We start from the raw sequence: 27,997 nt of genomic DNA on the forward strand, positions 1-27,997 counted from the left end.
ACAGGGTCCTGTGTGAAAAAGTGATTCCCCCCTAAACCTAATAACCGGTTGGGCCATCCTTTGCAGCAACAACTGCAATCAAGTGTTCACAATAACTGGCAATGAGAGTTTTACAAGGCTCTGGAGGAATTTTAACCCACTCATGCAGAATTGTGGCAATGCAGCCTCATTAGAGGGTTTCTGAGCATGAACCACCTTTATAAAGGGAATCTGTCACCCCTTTTTTGAGATATCATATAATGATATCATTCAATTGTGTGTCACATAAGGATTCTCTTTGTACTTTTGCTTCCCCCTGACAACGCACCTTTCATGCATAAATACCTTGATGATATCGGTTAAGATGTATGTAAACTGCCACTGTCCGGTCCGCTGGGCGGGGCTTTTTCACCTGCTCCCCCCTCCCTGTCTTGCTCTACACATTTCTTCTTGTGTAGAGCAAGGCAGGGAGGGGGAGCAGTTGAATAAGCCCCGCCCATCGGACTGGACCGTGGCAGTTTACATACATCTGAACCGATATAAAAAAGGTATTTATGCATGAAAGGTGCGGGGGTCAGGGGGAAGCAAAAGTACTAAGAGAATCCTTATGTGACACACAATTGAATGATATCATTATATGATATCTCAAAAAAGGGGTGACAGATTCCCTTTAAGGTCATGCCACAGCATCTCAATTGGATTAAGGTCAGGGCTTTGACTAGACCACTCCAAAGTCTTAATTTTGTTTTTTTTAAGCCATTCGGAGGTGAACTTGCTGATGTTTTTTGGCTCATTGTCCTAACAGATATTCTCCATCTTGATTTTTTGATAAACAGCAGAATTCATGGTTTCACTTACCACAACAAGTCTTCCATGTTCTGAAGCAGCAAAACAGCCCCAGACCATCATGCTACCAGCACCATATTTCACTGTTGTTATGAGGTTCCTTTTCTGAAATGCTGTTACTTCTACATCCTTCCACAAAGTTCAACTTTTGTGTCATCAGTCCACAGAGTATTTTGACAAAAGTCTTGGGGATCATCAAGATATTTTCTAACAAATCTAAGACAAGCCTTTATGTTCTTATTACTCAGCAGTGGCTTTCACCTTGAAACTCTGCTATGCAGGCCATTTTTGCCCGTCTCTTTCTTATAGTAGAGTCATGAACACTGACCTTAACTGAGGCAAGTGAGGCCTGCAGTTCTTTGGATGTTGTTGTGGGGTCTTTTATGACATCTTGGATGAGTCGCCATTGCACTTTTAGGGTAATTTTGGTTAGCCTGCCACTCCTGGGAAGATTCACCACAATTTCATGTTTTCACCATTTGTGGATAATGGCTCTCCTTGTGGTTTGCCGGAGTCCCAAAGCTTTAGATATTGCTGTATAACCTTTTCCAGAATGATAGATCTCAATTACTTTGTTTCTCATTTGTTCCATAATTTCTTTGGATCGAGGCTTGATGTCTACCTATTGAGGATCTTTTGGTCTACTTCACTTTGTCAGGCAGGTCCTATTAAGTGATTGCTTGATTGAGAACAGGTGTGGCAGTAATGAAACCTGTGTGTGCCTTAGGAATTTGAATTCAGGTTCCCAAAGACTCTTTGAGAAGCTTTGCACAGGGCCCTGTAGGTTTGAATTTTGTTTTCCCTTAATAATAAAGACCTTCATTTAAAAACTGTAATATTTAATTTTGTTTGGAGACCTGAAACATTTAAGTGTGACAATCAGGCAAACACTTCTTCAAACAGCTCTACAGGGCTCGATTAATCATTTGCATCGTTTTTTAAGTCACTCCTTTGCTGTCTTGTGATATTAGTTACCATTTTTGGTGCCAAATTCCTAAAAATAGTGAATGCGATTCATGAATTTGGCACATAGTCAAAAATTGGCTTTCTTCCTGCCTTGAACTATTTTTTTGCAACTTTTTTCTCCAAAAGTCACATGTAACAATATTTGCGCCAAAATACTGGCTTACTCAAAAATACACTAGAGGGGACTGGAGTGAAATTGCCCCATAAATTATAAAATAATATTCATTTAGAATAATGAATTGAGTGCAAACAAAAAAGGCGCATAACATACAAAACTGGAGCTAAAACAGGCACAAAGGTAATAATGAACTGGGGCCACAATGCATTTCAGGTTTAAGGCAAGTGGTGTGAACTGTCCAGTCCTGAATCTCACTGATCAGTGCTGCACTTCATGTGCTGGCCTAAAGCCCCCGTTACACACTGCGATATCGCTAGCAATATCGCTGTAAAGTCACCGATTTTGTGATGTTGCAGCGATATTGTTAGCGATATCGCTGCATATGATACTTACCTCCGACCGACTCCCCCGCTGCTCATCGTTGATCGCACGAGAAGCTGCTGGACCATTCCTCGTCAGCCGCTTCCTGTGGCGCCGACGAGCGACGCATGGAGCCAGGCGGGAGGACGCAGGATCGCCACATCTGACAGGTAAGTAGTGATCCCCGTCCCCAGCGATGTCGCTGGTGAGATCTGCCTGTGTGGCAGCTCACTAGCGACCACCTAGCGATGCACCAGCGATCCTGACTGCGTCATATCGCTGGTCGGGATTGCTTGTGCATCGCTAGGTGTAACGGTACCCTTACATCATACTAATAATGATTTATGATTTCCTTTGATAAAACTAGTTTACTATGTTGAGGAATTGCTATTTAAGATATCAACTTTTCTATATGACAAGGCGAGATCTGTGGATCTTGTGAAATCTCTAGAGCAATCACTGAATGAGCGTCCAGTAAAATATCTCCCCATCCACTCAAGAGCACAAGAGTGCACTCTCTGTGAAATAAATGTGGGTCCTACCGTGCCATAATCTCTATTGATTTTCAGCATGAGGTGGGAGGGAAAAAGAGTAAATCAGACTAAACAGAGCATTTAAAGCAGAGACGGGGAAGGAAGTAATAGGGTGAAGTTCTTTGTAATCCCTGATATTTCACATTAATACTGTTATCTTGAAAATTAATTTTTTTATTCTTTGGAATGTTATCTTTTCTTTATTAACTTAAAACTGTCTTTACGCCGTTTATATCTTAGGGTGAATGATAATTCTGCTGCTAGATTCACTATACTATATTTAAATAGAAAAAAAATTGTACCAGTAAAAAGACGATTATTGGGCCACACACAAATATTCAGTAATAGTCAAAGGGTGGCTTTAATGGGCTTGTTCCACGAACACAGTACATTTTAATTAATAGATCTTGGAGTGTTAGTAATTTCGATAATTGGATGTATTTTAAAAAATATTCCAGTGCTGAGAATCTTATAAATGTTCATCTGCTATGTGTTGTTCGCTGTGTCCAACCATGTAGAGCTGTTGCAGCTCGTGGTTGCACATAGCTCCTGGCCAGGAGAGGAAGCATAAGAGAATATTTTGGTGACATGGCAGGTCACCATGGCAGCCGTTCGCTTGTGTGACGGAACACATTTCCTTGCCTCTCTGTTTTATCACAGGAACAAGTGTTTCTGCCTTGTCACCAGTTCTAATTACTCATTACAAATCAAGCCAGTGACATAAGAGCATCTATGGTGGGAGGAAGCCTACACATCCATCCTGACTATGGCCATTGTCAGGCACACACCTCGTGAGCATATACACCCAACAATGGGCTTAAACACAGTATGGCTGATTCATCAAGAATGACATAGCACAAGCTTGCACTATGGCAGTCTTGATGAATTAGTCTTGATGGAGTAGAAGAGGTACCAAATTCATTAAGCGGTGTACCCAACTTAATGAATCCAGTGATTTTTCTGAGCGGCATGCGTTTCTCTGCGCCACGCTAGAAATGCCACTTCGGTCATGGACTGAAGTAGCATTTATCAAAAAAAGTACCAGCACTTTTAACAAATAGGGCAGCTGTACTTGGCTATGCCCTACCACACCCTATTTGGGCAGAGCTGATCCAAAGTGTTGTGAAAATGAAAAAAGTTGCAAAATATTTGCGCAGCTCACGCAAAAATATTACGACTCTTCAAAGCATTTACACCACTTTTGTGGGGTAAAAGCTTAGATGAATCAACCCCATTATGTATCTATAAATCCTACAAAACAGAAGTAAATACCAAAAATTAACAATAAGTCCAAAATACTAAAATTCAAAGCTACACCCAAACAAATGGTATTGAAGAGGACAAAATCAACTTTTGTAAATATATTTTTTTAATTAATTAAAATAAATCTAATATAAAACCAACACAAAACAAAGACATAATAAAATGAAAAAGATTGTAAAAATAATAAGTAGTCTATGAGGGGGGAGGAGTATGTCCACACCAAAAAAGTGTCCCTCCTGCAAGGAAATAAGTATGCTTTTATCAAATAAGAGCAATTATATCATAGTTCGTCTATATACCGTATATCTGCTTCTATATTATTGTTATATCATTCTTATTGATTAATCAAATATATGATTAATACTACAAAAAATTAATGGTTAAATCCACACTTTTTTGGTGTGGACATACCCCTCCCCCCTCATGAGCTACTTTTTATTTTTACAATCTTTTGTATTTTATTATGTCCTTGTTTTGTGTTGGTTTTAAATTAGATTTAATTAATTAATAAAATATATACAAAAATTGATTTTGTCCTCGATACCATTTATTTGGGTGCACCATTATGCATCTAACCTGAGGACTTTTTTTAGACCTTGAGTAGTAACAATTATTTTTAGATCTTTAACTGGATAAATTATAAAGCACTTTATTCACAATGTGATTTTGTCAGACTTTTTTTAGTTGGCCATAACCAAAAATTAGTAGTATCAATTGAAAATTTAGTCATAACTGAAATAAAATGTTCCCATACATCTTTTACACAATTTGATAATTAATCACCTATTCAGCCCACACTTTGCCCAGTGTAACCATGTCCAGTGATCAAACAATATCTCACTCACTTGTCGTTAATTGTGAGATTTCTGTCTGAATAAAAGAATAACAGATATATATACCCATCCTTCAATAAAAAATTATTCTTGTGTGTTGATAAAAGTAAGTAAAAACTGATTGACTCATTACCTGCTAGCGCGTGATATGAAGCCCTTCACTGGATCATTGACATTGACCTTGGACACAATATACATAAGTACACCGTCTACTGGATGTGGATGACGAGATAAGAAATTCTGCATGTTCACTATTGCATTTCACTATTTCTACTTTCCTTTTCAACTTTCCTATATAGCAGGAGTGGAGAATCTTTTTTCTGCCAAGCATCATTTGAATATTTATACCATTAGTCAAGGGCTGTACAAAATTATCAACTTGAAATGTAACCTGCTATATTTGGTCAAACATATAATTGACTCACCCCTAAGTGATGGCCAAGTCAATCACCAGATCTCAACTCTATTGAGCATACATTACACATGCTTAAGACAAAACTTAAGGCAGAAACACCCACAAACAAACAACACCTAAAGTCAGCTGCAGTAAAGGCCTGGCAAAGCATCACAAAGGAGGAAACCCAGAGTTTGGTGTCGTCCATGGCTTTCAGACTTCAGGCAGTCATTGCCTGCAAAAGATTCTCTATAAAGTATTAAAAATGAACATTTTATATATGGTAAAGTTAATTTGTCCAATTACTTTTGAGCCCCTGAAATGAAGAGGCTTTGTAGAAAAATGGTTGCCACTCCTAAACGTTTCACAGGATATTTTTATTAAATCCCTGTAATTAAGCCTGAAAGTCTACACTAAAGTAGAGCCGTGAAAATAAAAAAATCCTTTTTTTTTCCACAAAAATGATCTTTTTGCCCACAAATTTTTATTTTCACAAGGGTAACAGGAGAAATAGGACCCCAAAAGTTGTTGTGAAATTTGTTCTGAGTACGCTGATACCCCATATGTGGGGTGGAACCACTGTTTGAGCGCATGGCAGAGCTCAGAAGGGAAGGAGCGCCGTTTTGGAATGCAGACTTTGATGGAATGGACTGTGGGCGTCATGCTGTGTTTCAAGAGCCCCTGATGTGCCTAAACAGTGGAAACCCCCAACAAGTGACCCTATTTTGGAAACTAGACCCCCCCAAGGAGCTTATCTAGATGTGCAGTGAGCACTTTCAACCCACAAGTGCTTCACAGAAGTTTATAACGTAGAGCCGTGAAAATAAAAAAATCATATTTTTTGCCACAAAAATGATCTTTTTGCCCCCAAATTTTTATTTTCACTAGGGTAACAGGAGAAATTAGACCCCAGAAGTTGTTGTACAATTTGTCCTGATTACGCTGATAGCCCATATGTGGGGGGGAACTACTGTGATCGCCTTGCTGCGATCCTTGGGAGGCAGAATGCACAAATCCACAAAAGGTGAAGAATTGGTTTTATTTCTTATGCTGTTCCTCTTGTGGTATTAGTGATATTGCGACTTTATTCCTTGAGTCGGTACGATTACAGCGATTCCTGATTTATATCCTTTTTTCATGTTTAGCTGGGCCCTCATTCCTCTTGGTATTTGTTATAATCTATGTGATTATTGTTATGCTGTAATGTCTATTGTCTGTACAAGTCCCCTCTGAAATGTAAAGTGCTGCGGAATATGTCAGCGCTACAGAAATAAAATTTATTATTATTATATAATATCTGTCAGACACTAAAAGATGCTTATTTTTGGAAGAATTTTTTGGAAGAAATTTTTGCATCGCCATATTTTGAAAGCTATAATTTTTCCGTATTCCGGCCGACAGAGTCATGTGCGGGCTTGTTTTTTTGCGGGACAAGCTGACCTTTTTATTGGTACCATTTTCAGGCACATAGCAGTTTTTGATCGCTTTCTATTCTGATTTTTGTGGAGGCAGAATGGACAAAAACTTAAAAATTCAGGAATTGTTTTTTTTTTTTTCCTCCGTTCCGCGTGTGGTAAAATTAGTATTGATTTCAAAAACTGACCGTCACATTCACATCCAAGCATAAGCATAGTGTGAACAGGTGCTTAACCTAGAGTCACCAACTCATATACATTCAAACAAAAAAGGAAGCACACTGTAGCGCCATAACATGCAAACATGAAATATGAAAAATGAATTGCATTACTGCATTAGAAGTATGAAAAATTGAGAAAATTTAGCGCATAAAATGGCCAATTTTATGTGTACCTGGAAGCCACGGAAGGCTACTTTCACACATCAGTCTTTTTAAATCCGGCACGATGCGGCGAAAAGTGTGAAAACCGGATCCGGAATCACATTGAACGTAATGATCACCGCATCGTGCCGGATGGACATGCGGCGCTTCATTTTTTTGTCGGATACGACAAACATGAGCCGTCCGATGTCAGCAAAAAACGTTCCCTGCAACGTTTTTTTTGTAGCGCCGGAACGGCTTTTTACACAGCGCATGCCCGGACCCTGTGAATGCTAACCCCACAAGTGCCCGGCGAGAGAGAGAAATCTTCCTGCCTGTTTACACACAGTGACCGTTCAAAGGGATGAAGTGCACGTCCATAGACATTAAGGGGTTAATCACAGAAATCCAATGGACAATTTGTTACAATGAATCTGTTACTGCATATCAAGACATTTAGCAAATCAAACGTGGTTGTGGTGTCGAATCGCAGCCTTTCTATTCCTTTTGTACAACAGTGATTCTTCACCTTCATCATTTTTACCCTATTAGGCCTCATTTCCACATCCGGGTTTAAATAGGTATGTGAAAAAATGGTACCGGTGTCATCAGTGTTTTGGATCTGTGAGTCAGCAGTGTTTGGATCAGTGAGTCATCAGTGGATTTTCCGTGTGTCTGTTTTTACAATGCGTTGCCATCAGTGTTACTCACAGATGGATAAAGAAATAAATTACAGATATCCTCTCCTTTGCAATGTTAAATAAGGACAGCATACAGATGCGACCTGTGTGCTCTACGTGTTTTTTCACCAACCAATGGACTTGTATTGGCACTTGATGCTGGAAAAGCCGGACATGTTTCTGAGTTTTGGAAGGACACATGGTCCATGTAGAAACATGGACATGTGAACAGCACCATTGACTATGATGGGTATGTGTTGTATCCATGAAAAAAGCGGATAGAATATGTACGTGCAACATGGACGTGTTGATGATGCCTTAGGTAGATATTCTATTCTTTCCATTTACGATGGCCCTATAGAAGACCTAACCGATGCAAATATAGTAGATTCCTTCATATTTGGTTAGAAGAAACAATAGGAGAGATCCTCTTAGAAAAGACTTTCCATTTGGTGTCTCCTACCTGGTGTTTGTTCATGGCGATTACCACTGAAATGCATTAAACCTAGCAGCAGTATAAGTCCTTGTAATCTGAAGTCCTCAGCTGCAGTATGGAGCCGGTGTCTGTAGTGAGTGGAATATATTGTTAGGAGAGCGTCTTTTGTGGTTAGGAAATAGGCTGTTAGCAAACTGATGAAATGAGTTTATCAAGGTAAAAACAAATGTCCTGTGAACGATATGGATGCATATTCTTCCTTAACTAAATTGTTCAGTAAATTGAGTGGCAATTTTTAATTCCATTTATTAATTAAGGAACTGTCTGGTAGATCACCTTCTTTCCATGGGGTTTCTCCTGCGCCGAATGACTCACCATGATGTCACTGTTTTCTTACTCACTGACTGTGTAGCACCAACATTAACCTTTTTACATTTGATAGGCTCCTTACATTTCATCTATCACACAAGAAAAAAAGATGAAATTTTGCATTACTGGTCAACACAGATAATGTGTGAAGAATAATTTATACAATGAAAATCCAATAAAAATATTCTAGGCAGAAACCTAATTTATGCAAAATTGTAAATTATTTTAGATGAATATTTTGTATTTTTATTTCTTTTAGGATGTACAGTACAGGACACTGAGGGAATAGAACAGCACAGTGGCTCAGAATTAATGTTGTTGCTTTGTTACTGTCATCCTGACTTCAAACGCAACCATAACAATATCTACATATGTTATTCTTGTGTTTTGGGGTACCGTAGGAAACCAACTGATTGCAATAAAGTGTGGGCCTGATTTGGAAGCTACGGTATATTGAAAGCCCCAGGTGGAATAGAGACTGATGACCTGCTTCATTATTTCATTTGCGTTTTTTTCTTATTGTTGAGTGTTGTAGAAAAAAATTTAAACCCATTAAGACATCTCCGGAGAGGGGACATATAACGCTAACACTGAACATATGGGATTAATTATAACTGGGGAAGTGGGAAAAAGCTTACACTTCAACCTCAATTGAGGTAGAGACCTCCTGCAGTGACCAGGTAATTACCACAGGAGATTTGCTCTGAGAGACACTAAGGCTGGAGTAACACCAGCGTATGCATGCGATATGAGAGGGAGCCTAGTATCATGCTACTGTGCTATGATCCTATGAGTGCGAGAGTATCGCAGCACAGCTGCGGAGGTGAAGAAATTAATTTCTCCATCTCCTCTGCTGCTGGCATCGGCATATATCGCACCGATATCCGAGTGCTGTGCGTTGTGTCACTCGCACCCATAGACTTATATGGGTGCGAGTGAGCCGAGTCTCCCTGCCAATTGTTCTTGCAAACTGATTCGGCATGAGAAAATAATCGCATATCTGAGCTGCCCCATCGTAGGGAGGGGACAAATATAATGCCTTCACTCACAATACTATAGGGCCATTCTACCCCATTCTACCCCCTCCAACGCCATTTCTTGTCAGTCAATTGCATAATTGTCACAAATGTACTCCAGTCACACCCTGGAATGATTTTTATGTACACTTGAAACTTTGGTGTAATTTTCGTGACATTTTGACAAACTAGTTGGTCTTCAGCACTCCAATAGGAATGAATGGTGTTGCAGTGTGCATGATCGATTTCAGCTCCATTCATATGTGGCTCTTCAGAGACTTGGTTCTCAAGATCTTTGGAGGTCTAAGCAGTCATACCCAAAGTGATTACCGTAAGTAATTAACACTATAAAAAAATCAAAACTTGGAGTGGGAAGGAACCCTTCTTTGTAGTTACTGAAAGTCCATTAGTGTATTAAACTGGACTATTTCCTGCTAGGGCGTTGTTAGTCAAGTAGTTGGCTAGTTCAAATGCAAGTCAAAGTGCAGTGATTGTTTAGAAACATACAATTTGGTAGCAGAAGTTCACGATCACGCTGCAGATTCACAACATGAAATGCGGGGTAGTGATTCTGTGGTACCCCAGAGTCCGGTTGCCATAGTGACATTGTTTCCTTCTAAGGGGCGATGTCATGCCTGAAGGCAGTAGGGGGGTCCCCATGCCAGGTAAACAGTGTACATGACAATTCCTGCTGCAGGCCAGAAAGGGGAGCTTCCTCATAAATTCTGGCCAGCAGATGGGCTTAATGAGTCAGTAAGAAGACAGCTGAAAGAGTAAACGAGAGTTGTCATGGAAACGGGAGCAGTTGGAGCTCATGACAAGACAGTGGGAGTTTGTCTGTGGAGAGGGAAGGGACAGGAGCAGAGACAAGGGGCTCTGGGGGAACTAAAATTGCATATAGCTGACCCCAGAGCGAAGCACTGATAAAAGGGTTGCCAGAGTCCTTGGCTGGGCAGGAGCTTATGCCCTGACAGCCGAATCTGGAGTGCAGGGGACTGCAAGTTCCTTGGCCACACTGAACACCTGAAGACAAGGAAGCAGACCAAGAGCCTGGGGCTGACAGTGAAAAGGACAGTGCCCGTGATATAGGCTCACGCTGTCAGCCATACAGATTAGCAATCATAATGCAGGAGAGGGCCGCAGCTTAGCTATAAGCAGCAGGGACCCAAAAACAGCGCAGAAGGAAGGTCCCCAAGCCCACCTTGCAGGGTGGATCCCCTGAATGCCTGCAGGCGAGCCGAACTCAATACAACATCTGTATGTGGTACCCCAGATTGCATTTACGTTCAAGTAAAAGGTAAAGAAAACCGCACCTCTCTGTGTCTTTCAATTTTCCTCTGCACTCCAACGTTCACCACCATCTGAACATTCAAATATATTTGTCCTAGGGACCTGCTCTACCCGTGGGGAGCTGAACCATCTTTTCCGCGTCACCAACAGCCCCAGTGGACCAAAACTGCAGCGTCAGCCACCCATTGACGAACACCACTGGTGGCATCATGACCAAACACCACATAATTATCCTCTATTTTTTATTACTGGACGCCCAGGGCCACGGACCAGGTCACTGCCACCGTGACATCCCCTTTAAAGAGCCTGACGAGCCCGATACCGAGTAACCTAAGGCCGTGTGGGACGCTCCAAACTTGGCATCACGAACAGGATTATCGAGCCTAGCAAAGCTGGGTACTAGTTTGGAGCTCGGCAAAGCTGTGTACTAGGAGCCCAGCAAAGCTGGGTACTGTGTGCCAGAGACTTTATTAAATTGTGTGCTAGAGACTTTAATGAGCTTTCAAATCACCGCCATAACTGCGTCACACAGTGCGAGCAGAGAGGGGCGTGCCATCATGGGCGGAGCCAGAAAGAGCACAACGCGAAGCCTTGCCCGCGCTCTGACGTCAGTGGGTGAAGTGAAGCTGTGCTCTATTGTGAGCGAGTGAAAAGCAGGAAGATCTGATTTGGAGACAAGGAGGAGCTCAATCCAGCCCATCAGAGAGCAGCTGTTGACAACCGTAAAGGCAAACGGAGCTTGGATGAGGTTCACTGAGGAAGGAAGAAAATGCCCAACTCAGGTGGAGATTCAACGGTGGTCGCAGCCTCCATAATGCCGCTATCAATGCCATATAGGAGCGGCCTGGTTACCACAGTACTCAGGGGAGTCACACACCCTGAGCGATTTTAAGGAAAGACTATGTAGTTTGTTCAAAGGGTACCCCCTGTCTGAGAGTCAAAAAGTCAGTATCCTCATTGGCCAGTTAACTGGTGCGGCCCTGAGGGAAGTAAAGTCCTGGCTGGACACTGATAAAGGAACTGTCAAACAAATCTTGGCCAGACTGAATGACACTTTTGACACTCGCACTGCAGCAGAGATAAAAATGAGATTCTTTGGGTGCAAACAAAGGGTGCAGGACAGTATATGGGACTATGCTCTTAAAGCCCCCTTCACACATAGCGAGATTATGGGTGAAAGAGATTACACATTTTTTTAATGTATTATAAGGTAAAAATATTAAAAATATATTTGAAAAAAATTAAAATAAAAAAGGAAAAAAGTGTTAAAACATTTTTGAATACATGGGACCCCCCACAAACATTTGGAAGCAGGCGCCACACGTGGTACAGTTGTGGCCAAAAGTATTGACACCCCTGCAATTTTGTCAGATAATACTCAGTTTCTTCCTGAAAATTATTGCAAACACAAATTCTTTGTTGTTATTATTATCTTCATTTAATTTGTCTTAAGTGAAAAAACACAAAAAGAATTGTCCTAAGGCCAAATTGGATATAATTCCACACCAAACATAAAAAAGAGGGTGGACAAAAGTATTGGCACCGTTCGAAAAATCATGTGATGCTTCTCTAATTTGTGTAATTAACAGCACCTGTATCTTACCTGTGGCACCTAACAGGTGTTGGCAATAACTAAATCACACTTGCAGCCAGTTGACATGGATTAAAGTTGACTCAACCTCTGTCCTGTGTCCTTGTGTGTACCACATTGAGCATGGAGAAAAGAAAGAAGACCAAAGAACTGTCTGAGGACTTGAGAAACCAAATTGTGAGGAAGCATGAGCAATCTCAAGGCTACAAGTCCATCTCCAAAGACCTGAATATTCCTGTGTCTACCGTGCGCAGTGTCATCAAGAAGTTTAAAGCCCATGGCACTGTGGCTAACCTCCCTAGATGTGGACGGAAAAGAAAAATTGACAAGAGATTTCATCGCAAGATTGTGCGGATGTTGAATAAAGAACCTCAACTAACATCCAGACAAGTTCAAGCTGCCCTGCAGTCCGAGGGTACAAAAGTGTCAACCCCTACTATCCGTCGGCATCTGAATGAAACGGGACTGTATGGTAGGAGACCCAGGAAGACCCCACTTCTAACCCCGAGACATAAAAAAGCCAGGCTAGAGTTTGCCAAAACTTACCTGAAAAAGCCTAAAACGCTTTGGAAGAATGTTCTCTGGTCAGATGAGACAAAAGTAGAGCTTTTTGGGCAAAGGCATCAACATAGAGTTTACAGGTGAAAAAAGAGGCAAAGAAAAAAACACGGTCCCTACAGTCAAACATGGCGGAGGTTCCCTGATGTTTTGGGGTTGCTTTGCTGCCTCTGGCACTGGACTGCTTGACCGTGTGCATGGCATTATGAAGTCTGAAGACTACCAGCAAATTTTGCAGCATAATGTAGGGCCCAGTGTGAGAAAGCTGGGTCTCCCTCAGAGGTCATGGGTCTTCCAGCAGGACAATGACCCAAAACACACTTCAAAAAAGCACTAGAAAATGGTTTGAGAGAAAGCACTGGAGACTTCTAAGGTGGCCAGCAATGAGTCCAGACCTGAATCCCATAGAACACCTGTGGAGAGATCTAAAAATGGCAGTTTGGAGAAGGCACCCTTCTAATATCAGGGACCTGGAGCAGTTTGCCAAAGAAGAATGGTCTAAAATTCCAGCAGAGCATTGTAAGAAACTCATTGATGGTTACCGGAAGCGGTTGGTCGCAGTTATTTTGGCTAAAGGTTGTGCAACCAAGTATTAGGCTCAGGGTGCCAATACTTTTGTCTGGCCCATTTTTGGAGTTTTGTGTGAAATGATCAATGTTTTGCTTTTTTGCTTCATTCTCTTTTGTGTTTTTTCATTTAAGACAAATTAAATGAAGATAATACCAAAGAATTTGTGATTTCAATCATTTTCAGGAAGAAACTGAGTATTATCTGACAAAATTGCAGGGGTGTCAATACTTTTGGCCACAACTGTATAATTAAACAGTGTAGTACAGGGTTCTATAGAGAAAAAAAGACCAAAAAAGGTTTTGTTGTATGCCTGGCCCCAGAGAATGAGGTGCAAATAAACATTGATGTAATAGAAAATACAGGATAGACCACATTATTTGATCCATTGGCAATTTTGTGCCACCAATAGTTGAATATTGAATGAACACTTTCAACATAAAATATACTGCTCAAAAAAATAAAGGGAGCACTTAAACAGCAAAATGTAACTCTAAGGCCGGTTTCACATTAGCGCATTTTCAGCGCGCGCACGGCCGGGGGTAGCTCCGCCCCCGATCCGGCTCTCTGCCCGGCGTGTCCGCCCCTTCCTTGTAGCGCCGCCTCCTAGCGGACAGCGGCGCCTGCGATCGGCGCACCCTATCTTTAGCATAGGGTGCGCAGATCGTGCGCAGGCCGTGCGCTAGTTGCGCTTTGACCTGCGCTGCGCACTTTTGACGGTGCGCCGTGCGCGCCAAAATCCGAAAAGTTTGATTTTGGCGCGCACGGCGCACCGTCAAAAGTGCGCAGCGCAGGTCAAAGCGCAACTAGCGCACGGCCTGCGCACGATCTGCGCACCCTATGCTAAAGATAGGGTGCGCCGATCGCAGGCGCCGCTGTCCGCTAGGAGGCGGCGCTACAAGGAAGGGGCGGGCACGCCGGGCAGAGAGCCGGCTCGGGGGCGGAGCTACCCCCGGCCGTGCGCGCGCTGAAAATGCGCTAATGTGAAACCAGCCTAAGTCAGTCACACTTCTGTGATATCAACACTGATTGTGATTCAATGACTTCTGCTGTTGTGCCAATGGAATAAACAGGTAGAAATGATAGGAAGGTCACTAACATCCATGAGTCTGCTCAGTAAGAGTGTCTAGTGTTCTCTTTATTTTTTTTTGAGCAGTATATATAATATACCGTACTGTAAATTTACTTCCTGAATAGGGTGTGTATATATGGGTGCTGTAGACTAGAACAGTTTAGTATATACCTCGGTAGTGTAGAGATCTATTCTAGGTACATTTAAATCAGCTCTGCTCATGACTCACTGTTCTGTAGGCTGTCCAAAGGTTTGGGGAGCTTCAGGAGGGTTTGTATTCCAGACAAGGCTTAAAAAGCGTATGGTTCTATATCATAGTTTAGGCCCTTTGGTGCCAGGCTATTTAGCAAAAAAAATCCATCTCAACGCTAATCTTGACACCTGGCTCATGTAATCACCTCCCCTCCAGTGTTTGGGGACTGTCTGGATACCATAAAATGTGTGTCCTTTATATGTTGGTCTCCTTAAAGTGTCGTGAGAGTGGACGTACTTTGAGTCCTTTCTTGATGTTGTTTAGAATTTTTTTATCCTCTTGGACAGCCTATGTAGATTTTTTACACGGACATTCTATAATATAGATAAAAACAGAAAACGGTCATGGCGTGAAGAAGTTAAGGAAAAACAATGTAGGACAGTGACTCTTGACTGTTTCTGTAGCTCACTTTACAATGGTTGAAGCCTAGACAAAGTTTTTCCTGCTTCTGGTACAAAATGCTGAGATGAAAATAATCCTTTAAACTTTTTTTTATTGCAAATTAGAATGCTAAGTCCCAGGGGAATATGAGCCCTGATTACACGATGGTGTAATGCCAACTTCTGCTCCTACTGAAATACAGTGGGGAAAAAAGTATTTATTCAGCCACCAATTGTGCAAGTTCTCCCACTTAAAAAGATGAGAGAGGCCTGTAATTGACATCATAGGTAGACCACAACTATGAGAGTGAAAATGAGAAGACAAATCCAGAAAATCAACTTTTCTGATTTGGCAAGATTTATTTTTCAAATTATGGTGTAAAATACGGTAAGTATTTGGTCACCTAAAAACATGCAAGATTTCTGGCTCTCACAGTCCTGTAATTTCTTCTTTAAGAGGCTCCTCTGTCCTCCACTCATTTCCTGTAGTAATGACACCTTTTTGAACTTGCTCTCAGTATAAAAGACACCTGTCCACAACCTCAAACAGTCACACTCCAAACTCCACTATGGTGAAGACCAAATAACTGTCGAAGGACACCAGAAACAAAATTCTAGCCCTGCACCAGGCTGGGAAGACTGAATAGGCAATAGGCAAGCAGCTTGGAGTGATGAAATCAACTGTGGGAGCTATAATAAGAAAATGGAAGACATACAAGACCACTGATAATCTCCCTCGATCTGGGGATCCATGCAAGATCTCACCCTGTAGGGTCAAAATGATCATAAGAGCGGTGAGCAAAAATCCCAGAACCACACGGGGGACCTAGTGAATGACCTGCCTAGAACTGGGACCACAGTAACAAAGGCTACCATCAGTAACACACTACGCCGCCAGGGACTCAGATCCTGCAGTAACAGACCTGTCCCCCTGCTTTAGCCAGGACAAGTCCTGGCCCGTCTGAAGTTTGTTAGAGAGCATTTGGATTATCCAGAAGAGTACTGGGAGAATGTCATATGGTCTGTTGAAACCAAAGTAGAACTACTTGGTAGAAACAAAACTTGTCGTGTTTGGAAGAGACAGAACGCTGAATTGCATCCAAAGAACACCATACCTACTGTGAAGCATGGGCGTGGCAACATCATGCGTTGGGGCTGTTTCTCTGCAAAGGGACCAGGATGACTGATCCGTTGTACATGAAAGAAAGAATGGGGCCATGTATCGTGAAATTTTGAGTGCAAACCTCCTTCCATAAGCAAGGGCATTGAAGATGAAACGTGGATGGGTCTTTCAGCATGATAATGATCCCACGGACGCCGCCAGGACAATGAAGGAGTGGCCTTGTTAGAAGCATATGAATGTCCTGGAGTGGCCTACCCAGTCTCCAGATCTCAACCCCATAGAAAACCTTTGGAGGGATTTGAAAGAATGTGTTTCCCAATGACAGGCCCAAAACATCATTGCTCTAGAGGAGATCGGCATGGAGGAAAGGGCCCACATACACCAATAGTGTGTTCCAACCTTGTGAAGACTTACAGAAAACGTTTGACCTCTGTCATTGCCAACAAAGGATATATAGCAAAATACTGAGATGAACTTTTGTTAATGACCAAATACTTATTTTCCACCATAATTTGCAAAATAAATCTTGCCAAATCAGACAAGGTGATTTTCTGGATTTGTTTTCTCATTTTGATTCTCATAGTTGTGGTCTACCTCATCTTTTTAAGTAGGGGAGAACTTGCACAATTGGTAGCTGACTAAATACTTTTTTACCCCACTATAGGTATCAAACCCAAGCTAAATCAAAAAGAAGATACCGCACTACAGGGTATATGATCTAAATGTCGCTGATCACTGTTTCTTTGATGTGCATACAATGATATAATCATATAGCATTATTAATAAATCACATCTGAATATTTGCCTTTAATTTGAATGTAGGCAGTCTGTTTATACAGTTCCTTGTTTGTAGGTAAAAAAAACCATATTCAGATGTTATTAATAATGCTATATGATATCACTGTATGCACATCAAAGAAACAGTGACCAGCTACATTTAGATCACATACCCTGTAGCGCGGTATCTTCTTCTTGATTTATCTTGCCTTTTTGCTTAAGTGACATATCAAGCCCAGAATCTGTCTAGATACTAGCTGCTTCTATCCTTGGAGTTCCATTGTGTTCTACCCTCCTTTATTTATCAAATCCAAGTAGTTTACAATCAATACAAATTTTTTTATTCCAGTTTATTGATGCATAAGATGTAGTTAATCCAATGTAAGGCTGGGTTCACACTGCGTCTCGGCAGTCCGTTAGACGGACTGCGTTACACCGTGGCAAAACGTGGTGTAACGCAGTCCGTTAACGCTGCCATTGCCCTCCATTGTCAGGCGCATCGCGACGCATGCCGTAAAGCGGCACGCATTTGCAATGTGCCGTCATTCGGTGACGGAGCCTCAGACGTGGGCTGCAGCGTCTGAGGCTCCGTCACCGTTAGCGCAGATGGAGCATCTGTGCTAGCGGTATAGCATAATGCATATCGCGTTATGCTATAGCGTTAACGCAACCCGCCGACGCTATGCATTGAACGGGCTGTGTTAACGCAATGTGAACCTGGCCTAAGGGTTTTCTCATTGCTCTGTTACCTGGTTCCATGGTTGCAATCAGAAACCTTGTTATCTTTCGTCTGTCAATGACCCCCTTTAGCCATTTGTTCTTTCATTCATCTTCACTGAAGCCAATTTCTTGCATCCTCTCTTATCACTGAGAGCTCATTTCCTCTTGTGGTTTACCACTTTCTTAATTTTCCTTCTCCTCTCATTAGCCATTTTTCTTCATATCTTACAACTGGAGGTTCAAAATGTAGGTTGAAAAGTAATGTACAGTAAAATGATAGCCTTAATCCAACATTTACACATTTGGAATCTCAATACCTTCCTTCATTAGCTGCATTTGTATCATGGAACCCCTTGGGCAAGTGGGGGGACTATAACATTAAAAGCACAACAAAATTCCTTCCAACTGTCTACTCATTAGGTAACGGGCTGCTCTAATATTCTCCAAGGCTCATACAAAAGCATTGTATGGTCTGAGTATCATAGCCCAAATAACTCATGGACCCTTCTGTACATGCATGGGCTTCATTCTTCCTTCATACAGATAGTGTTGGAAAAAGCATCGTCCATCAAAGGCTGCCTTATATACCATATCTATGGATGCATGTAGCAGTAGACTGAGAAATCATGCATGTGAAATGTCGGCCATGTTCTTCTCATTTGCATACCTTTGCTATTTTGTTGTTCCCTCCATTTTATATACCTCCAAATATGATTTCTATTGTGGTAGATTGGATCACTCGGCTGCACAAAGAGGTAGACACAGGAACACTGTCTCTTTAAATCTTCCGCTGGTTTATTAAGAGTATTGCATAAACCAGGGCAACGTTAGCAAAACAAACACATCCTTTCCAGCCTAACAGGAAAAAATAAAACATAACGTACAGTATGGCACAGTCCTTGTTGCCACAGGAAACTGCCCACTTCAGGAACAAACAGCACAAGTTTGTTTATATTACTGGAGCTAACAATTTCAGTGCTACATATCTCCCCTCTAATACTTTGCCAGTGGGCACCTTCAGTCACCATTTACGGAAGTCTGAACAGGGCATCTGAGTGTAAGGATTCCAGACTTTACTTTGTGCCTTCTTGCCCTGATCCAAGATGGAGTCTTGTATCACACCCTGTCATGAAACTTCCTGTCATAGAATCATAGAATCATAGAGTTGGAAGGGACCTCCTGGGCCATCTGGTCCAACCCCCTGCTCAAAGCAGGATTCGCTAAATCATCCCAGTCAGATGTCTGTCCAGCCTCTGTTTGAAGACTTCCATTGAAGGAGAACTCACCACTTCTCGTGGCAGCCTGTTCCACTCATTGATCACTCTAACTGTCAAAAAGTTTTTTCTAATATCTAATCTGTGTCTCTTCCCATTCAGTTTCATCCCATTGCTTCTAGTCTTTCCTTGTGCAAATGAGAATAAAGTTGATCCTTCTACAATGTGACAGCCCTTTAGATATTTGTAGACAGCTATTAAGTCTCCTCTCAGTCTTCTCTTTTGCAAACTAAACATTCCCAAATCCTGCAACCTTTCCTCATAAGACAGGGTTTGCAGACCGGTCACCATTCTGGTCGCTCTTTTCTGAACTTGCTCCAGTTTGTTGATGTCTTTTTTAAAATGTGGTGCCCAAAACTGGACACAATATTCCAGATGAGGTCTGACCAAAGAGGAGTAGAGGGAAATAATGACTTCACGTGATCTAGACTGTATGCTTCTGTTAATACATCCTAGAATTGCATTTGCCTTTTTTGCTGCTGCATCACACTGTTGACTCATATTCAGTCTGTGATCTATTAGTATACCCAAGTCTTTTTCACATGTGCTGTCACTTAGCCCTATTCCTCCCATTCTATATATGCTTTTTTCATTTTTATTGCCCAGATGTAGTACTTTGCATTTCTCCCTGTTAAAAACCATTCTGTTAGTTGCTGCCCACTTCTCCAGTTTATTTAAATCTTTTTGAATCCTCTCTCTCTCTTCTCTAGTATTAGCTATCCCTCCTAGCTTTGTGTCATCAGCAAATTTAACCAGTTTACCCTCAATTCCTTCATCTAAATCGTTGATAAAGATGTTGAACAATACAGGGCCCAGGACAGAGCCCTGTGGTACCCCACTTGAGACATTCTTCCAACTGGATGTGCAGCCATTTACGACCACTCTTTGGGTCCGATCACTAAGCCAGTTATGAATCCACCTAACAGTTGCCTTGTCCATTCCATACTTAGTCATTTTTTCAATAAGGATTGTATGAGAGACTTTGTCAAATGCTTTGCTGAAGTCAAGATATACTATATCTACAGCATTTCCTTGATCCACCCAATCAGTGATACCGTCATAGAAGGAAATTAAGTTAGTCTGACATGACTTATTAGTTAGAAACCCATGCTGACTCTGTTTAATCACTTCATTCTTATCCAGGTATTGACATACATGTTGTTTAATAATTTGTTCAAAGATCTTTCCTGGTATAGAAGTCAGACTCACCGGCCTATAGTTGCCTGGGTCCACCTTCTTCCCCTTTTTGAAGATAGGAACAACATTTGCTCTTCTCCAGTCTTCTGGCACTTCTCCTGTTCTCCAAGAATTTTCAAAGATTATGGAGAGGGGTTCAAAAATTTCTTCTGCTATCTCCTTCAGTACTCTGGGGTGTAATTCATCTGGACCTGGAGACTTGAATTCATTTAGGTTAGCTAAGTGTTTCCTCACTATCTTTCTGTTTATAGATATCCTGGATTCTTCTATTCCCTTAATAGGACAGTGAATAACAGTTGATGTTGCATTTCCTTTCTGAGAGAAAACAGATGCAAAATAGGAATTTAAAAGTTCAGCCTTCTCAACATCCTGTCTTACCATTTCATCATTTTCATCCTGTAAAAATCCTGTCTGTCCTGATTATTTAAGTCCAGGTCATGTGCTGCTCTGTGCCTGAGTATTTTGTTGCTGTTGGCTCCAGAGCACCTGCCTGGCTGCTGGTGGACTCCCTGCTGCTGCTGCTGCTCTTTACTCTGTGTTCTGCCTTTCCACGTTCTGCCGCCTCTGTGTGTCTCCCTGATGCTATCTGTGCTTAACCATGGTCTGGACTCCTAGTGTGGAACTATTCACCCCTGGAACTGCTGTGGCTAGTAAGGAACTCTGATATCTCCATTTCCTCTAGGTCTGTGTTTGTCTGGGCTGCAGTGCTTGACTCCAAATCTCCCCACACATTAAATCCCCCCATCCCCACTCCAAATCTCTCCACACATTAAATAACCCCCCATCCCCACTCCAAATCCCCCACACATAAAGTACCCCCTCATCCCCACTCCAAATCTCCCCACACGTTAAATAACCCCCATACCCACTCTAAATTCCTCCCACACATTAAATAACCCCCATCCCTACTCCAAATCCCCACACACAATAAACCCCATCCCCACTCCAAATCTCCCCACACAATAACAACCATCCCCACTCCAAATCCCCCCACTCATTAAATCCCCCCATCCCCATGCCAAATCCCCCACACACATTAATTACCCCCATTCCCACTCCAAATCCCCCCACACATTAAATAACCCCCATCCCCACTCCATATCTCTCCACACATTAAATAACCACCCATCCCCACTCTAAATCCCCCAACACATAAAGTACCCCTCATCCCTACTCCAAATCCCCCCACATATTACATAACCTACATCCCCACTCCAAATCTCCCCACACATTAAATAATCCCCATCCCCACTCTAAATCCCCCCACACATAAAGTACCCCTCATCCCTACTCCAAATCCCCCCACACATTAAATAACCCACTCCAAATCCCCCCATACATTAAGTATCCCCCCATCCTCACTCCAAATCTCCCCACACATTAAATAACCCCCATCCCCACTCCAAATCCCCCCACACATTATGTACACTGCCGACTCCAAATCCTCCCACACATTATGTACACCCCCACTCCAAATCCCCACACACATTATGTACACCCCCCACTCCAAATTCCCACACACGAGAGCCATGACTGGGCGGTTAATTTACAGGGCTATAGTCTGTTCAGAAATGACCATACAAATAAGCGAGGGGAAGGCGTGTGTTTATATGTAAAATCATCCTTAAAACCCATCCTTCGTGATATGTATGAATCTAATGAAAATGTAGAGTCCCTGTGGGTAGAGATAAGGGGAGGGGGGAAAAATAATAAATTACTGATAGGGGTTTGTTATAAGTCTCCAAAAATAATGGAAGCAACAGAGAATATCCTCATAAAGCAAATAGATGAAGCGGCGACTCAAGGAGAAGTCATTATTATGGGGGACTTCAACTACCCTGAAATACATTGGGGAACCGAAACCTGCAGTTCCAGCAAAGGTAATGGGTTTTTGACAACTATGAGAGACAATTACCTTTCACAACTGGTTCAGGACCCAACAAGAGGGAGGGCACTGCTAGACCTAATATTAACCAAGAGGCCAGACCGCATATGAAATATAAGGGTCGTGATCACAAATTAATAAGTTTTCATGTGTCCTTTAATAAGATGTATAGTTGAGGGGTTACAAGGACACTAAACTTCAGGAAAGCAAATTTCCAACGGATGAGAGATGATCTTGGTGCAATTAACTGGGACGATATCCTGAGACCTAAAAATACACAAAGAAAATGGGAGACGTTTATTAGCATCCTGAATTGGACCTGTGCACAAAATATATTCCCGTATGGGAATAAACATGTTAGAAATAGGAGGAAATCACTATGGTTAAATAGAGCTGTAAGGGGTGCAATAAGTGACAAAAAGAAAGCATTTAGAGAATTAAAGCAAGTAGGTAGTGATGAGTCATTAAATAAATACAGAAAATTAAATAAATTATGTAAAAAGCAAATCAAGGTAGCAAAGATTGAGACAGAGAGACTCATTGCCAGAGAAAGTAAAAATAATCCCAAAATATTCTTTAACTACATAAATAGTAAGAAACTAAAAAATGATTGTGTTGGTCCCCTTACAAATAGTCTGGGTGAAATGGTGGAGGAGGATGAGGAAAAAGCCAATATGCTAAATGACTTTTTTCAACAGTATTTACACAAGAAAATCCCATGACGGATAACATGATCAGGGATAAAAATTCTCCATTAAATGTCACCTGCTTAACCCAGCAAGAAGTACGGCGGTGTCTAAAAATCACTAAAATTGACAAATCCCCCGGGCCCAGATGGGATACACCCCCGAGTACTGCAGAAATTAAGCACAGTCATAGATAGACCATTATTTTTAATCTTTAAAGATTCCATAATAACAGGGTCTGTACCACAGGACTGGCGTATAGCGAATGTGGTGCCAATATTCAAAAAGGGGACAAAAACTGAACTTGGAAATTATAGGCCAGTAAGTTTAACCTCAACTGTGGGTAAAATCCTGGAGGGTTTTCTAAGAGATACTATACTGGAGTATCTGGAGAAGAATAACCTTATGACCCAATATCAACATGGGTTTACAAGGGACCGTTCCTGTCAGACTAATCTGATAAGCTTTTATGAAGAGGTAAGTTCCGGACTGGACCAAGGGAATGCAGTGGACGTGGTGTGCTTTTGATACCATGCCACACAAAAGGTTGATACATAAAATGAGAACAATGGGGATAGGGGAAAATACAGTATGTGTAAGTGGGTTAAGAGCTGGCTCAGGGATAGGAAACAAAGGGTGGTTATTAATGGAGCACACTCGGACTGAGTCATGATTAGCAGCGAGGTACCACAGGGGTCAGTTTTGGGCCCGCTTCTTTTTAACATATTTATTAATGACCTTGTAGGGGGCATAGAGAGTGGAATTTCAATATTTGCAGATGACACTAAACTCTGCAGGGTAATCAATTCAGAGGAGGACAATTTTATATTACAGGAGGATTTATGTAAACTAGAAGCTTGGGCTGATAAATGGCAAATGATCTTTAATGGGGATAAATGTAAGGTCATGCACTTGGGTAGAACAAACAACATGTATAATTATGTGCTTAATTGTAAAACACTGGGCAAAACTGTCACTGAAAAAGACCTGGGTGTATGGGTGGACGACAAACTCACATTTAGTGGCCAGTGTCAGGCAGCTGCTGCAAAGGCAAATAAAATAATGGGATGCATTAAAAGAGGCATAGATGCTCATGAGGAGAACATAATTTTACCTCTATATAAGTCACTAGTGCGACCACACTTAGAATACTGTGTACAGTTCTGGTCTCCGGTGTATAAGACAGACATAGCTGAACTGGAGCGGGTGCAGAGAAGAGCGACCAAGGTTATTAGGGAACTAGGGGGTCTGCAATACCAAGACAGGTTATTACACTTGGGGTTATTTAGTTTGGAAAATTGAAGGCTTAGGGGTGATCTTATTACAATGTATAAATATATGCGGGGACAATACAAAGACCTTTCTAATGATCTTTTTACTCTTAGACCTGTGACGGGGACAAGGGGGCATCCTCTACGTCTGGAGGAAAGAAGGTTTAAGCATACTCACAGACGTGGATTCTTTACAGTACGAGCAGTGAGACTATGGAACTCTCTGCCATATGATGTTGTAATGAGTGATTCCCTACTAAAATTTGAGAAGGGACTGGATGCCTTTCTTGAAAAGTATAATATTACAGGGTATATACACTAGTTTCCTTAATATTACGTTGATCCAGGGAGCTAGTCTGATTGCCGTATGTGGAGTCGGGAAGGAATTTTTTTCCCCAATGTGAAGCTTACTGTTTGCCACATGGGGTTTTTTGCCTTCCTCTGGATCAACATAATAGGGCAAGTTAGGATAGGATATGGGTTGAACTAGATGGACTTAAAGTCTTCCTTCAACCTTAATAACTATGTTACTATGTTACTATTATGTACTTCCCCCACTCCAAATCCCCCCACACATTATGTACCCCCCCCCCCCATCTCCTATCTTCGGTGGTTTCTTCAGCTCCACAGTGGAGCACTGACTTACCACTAGTGTTCGCTCTGGGCGCCGGCGAGTGACGTCAGCAGTGTGATCACATGACCTGATCACGCTGCTGTCGTCGCTCTGACCCGGCGGTCAGAGCTTCAATTATACTGGCATTTGTATAGACGCCAGTACAATTGATCCCTGGGAGCCGGCGCGCGGCAGCTTCTGTGTGCCGGCTGTCAGTTTGACAACCAGCACAGAGAACGGCCAACTCCCAGTTCGGGGGGCGGCATAATACAGCCGACAGGGGAGACACTGCGGACCGTCGCATTAAGCGGCCCGACTGTGCCCCCCCCGCTGGCTGAGCCTGGAGCACATACCCCGGCTGCCCCCCTAGATACATCTCTGAACCCACCTATTTAGTACAATCTACATCAGGCAGCTCAGCGGTTAGCATGGTACTGTATAGAGTGTAGCATGGTGGCTCCAGTGGTTAGCACTGTACTATATACAGGGTAGCACGGTGGCTCAGTGATTAGCACTGTGCTATATACAGGGTAGCACGGTGGCTCAGTGATTAGCATTGTACTATATACAGGGTAGCACAGTGGCTCAGTGATTAGCATTGTACTATATACAGGGTAGCACAGTGGCTCAGTGATTAGCATTGTACTATATACAGGGTAGCACGGTGGCTCAGTGATTAGCATTGTACTATATACAGGGTAGCACAGTGGCTCAGTGATTAGCATTGTACTATATACAGGGTAGCACAGTGGTTCAGTGATTAGCATTGTACTATATACAGGGTAGCACTGTGGCTCAGTGATTAGCATTGTACTATATACAGGATAGCACGGTGGCTCAGTGAATAGTATTGTGCTGTATACAGGGTAGCACAGTGGCTCAGTGATTAGCACTGTAATATATACAGGGTAGCACGGTGTCTCAGTGATTAACACTGTGCTATATACAGGGTAGCACAGTGGCTCAGTGATTAGCATTGTACTATATACAGGGTAGCACGGTGGCTCAGTGATTAGTATTGTGCTGTATACAGGGTAGCACAGTGGCTCAGTGATTAGCACTGTAATATATACAGGGTAGCACGGTGTCTCAGTGATTAGCATTGTACTATATACAGGGTAGCACGGTGGCTCAGTGATTAGCATTGTACTATATACAGGGTAGCACGGTGGCTCAGTGATTAGCATTGTACTATATACAGGGTAGCACGGTGGCTCAGTGATTAGTATTGTGCTGTATACAGGGTAGCACAGTGGCTCAGTGATTAGCACTGTAATATATACAGGGTAGCACGGTGTCTCAGTGATTAGCACTGTGCTATATACAGGGTAGCACAGTGGCTCAGTGATTGGCATTGTACTATATACAGGGTAGCACAGTGGCTCAGTGATTAGCACTGTAATATATACAGGGTAGCACGGTGTCTCAGTGATTAGCACTGTGCTATATACAGGGTAGCACAGTGGCTCAGTGATTAGCATTGTACTATATACAGGGTAGCACGGTGGCTCAGTGATTAGTATTGTGCTGTATACAGGGTAGCACAGTGGCTCAGTGATTAGCACTGTAATATATACAGGGTAGCACGGTGTCTCAGTGATTAGCATTGTACTATATACAGGGTAGCACAGTGGCTCAGTGATTAGCATTGTACTATATACAGGGTAGCACGGTGGCTCAGTGATTAGTATTGTGCTGTATACAGGGTAGCACAGTGGCTCAGTGATTAGCACTGTAATATATACAGGGTAGCACGGTGTCTCAGTGATTAGCATTGTACTATATACAGGGTAGCACGGTGGCTCAGTGATTAGTATTGTGCTGTATACAGGGTAGCACAGTGGCTCAGTGATTAGCACTGTAATATATACAGGGTAGCACGGTGTCTCAGTGATTAGCATTGTACTATATACAGGGTAGCACAGTGGCTCAGTGATTAGCACTGTGCTATATACAGGGTAGCACAGTGGCTCAGTGATTGGCATTGTACTATATACAGGGTAGCACAGTGGCTCAGTGATTAGCACTGTAATATATACAGGGTAGCACGGTGTCTCAGTGATTAGCACTGTGCTATATACAGGGTAGCACAGTGGCTCAGTGATTAGCATTGTACTATATACAGGATAGCACGGTGGCTCAGTGATTAGTATTGTGCTGTATACAGGGTAGCACAGTGGCTCAGTGATTAGCACTGTAATATATACAGGGTAGCACGGTGGCTCAGTGATTAGTACTGTGCTATATACAGGGTAGCACGGTGGCTCAGTGGTTAGCACTGTAATATATACAGGGTAGCACGGTGGCTTAGTGGTTAGCACTGTACTATATACAGGGTAACACGGTGGCTCAGTGATTAACACTGTACTATATACAGGGTAGCACGGTGGCTCAGTGATTAGTACTGTGCTATATACAGGGTAGCACGGTGGCTCAGTGGTTAGCACTGTAATATATACAGGGTAGCACGGTGGCTTAGTGGTTAGCACTGTACTATATACAGGGTAACACGGTGGCTCAGTGATTAACACTGTACTATATACAGGGTAGCACGGTGGCTCAGTGATTAGTACTGTGCTATATACAGGGTAGCACGGTGGCTCAGTGGTTAGCACTGTAATATATACAGGGTAGCACGGTGGCTTAGTGGTTAGCACTGTACCATATACAGGGTAACACGGTGGCTCAGTGATTAACACTGTACTATATACAGGGTAGCACGGTGGCTCAGTGGGTAGCACTACTGTATACAGGGTAGCATGGTGGCTCAGTGGGTAGCATTGCAGCGCTGGGGTCCTGGGTTCAAATCCCATCAAAGACAACATCTGCAAGGAGATTGTATGTTCTCCCCGTGTTTCTGATGGGGAATCTAGATTGTGAGCCCCAATGGGGGGGGCAGTGATGATATAAGTATCTGTACAGCAATGTGGAAACTGATGGTGCTATATAAGCAAAAGCATGATAATAAAAAAAAAGTGGTGACAAATACTTTCTCCCTTCCATCGAATCTCTGTGAAGAGGAAATAGATAGTACCCAAATGTGCCCCAATTCCCAGCCTGGGCCACTCTTTCCGGACAGGTGCTCCTAGCCTGGGGGTCGCACACAGCACTCCGGCGGGGTGCAGGGCATTTTCCGGCTGATTGGTTAGGATGATCGCTTTGTCTGTTCC

At 42.4% G+C, this 27,997-nt stretch overlaps 1 long non-coding RNA gene across 1 annotated transcript; it reads right to left on the reverse strand.

Moving 5' to 3' along the window:
• Positions 1-22,395: 22,395 nt before the first annotated feature.
• LOC141088643 (uncharacterized) lies at positions 22,396-27,997 on the reverse strand. Its single transcript, XR_012232011.1, has 2 exons — positions 27,862-27,997; positions 22,396-22,524 (listed from the first exon to the last, which is right to left on the reverse strand). It is a non-coding gene; the product is annotated as an uncharacterized lncRNA (long non-coding RNA).

This window comes from Dendrobates tinctorius, unplaced genomic scaffold (genome assembly GCF_039654945.1).
Source record: "Dendrobates tinctorius isolate UK_male_01 unplaced genomic scaffold, ASM3965494v1 ptg000040l, whole genome shotgun sequence".
In the NCBI taxonomy this organism is placed as follows: domain Eukaryota; kingdom Metazoa; phylum Chordata; class Amphibia; order Anura; family Dendrobatidae; genus Dendrobates; species Dendrobates tinctorius.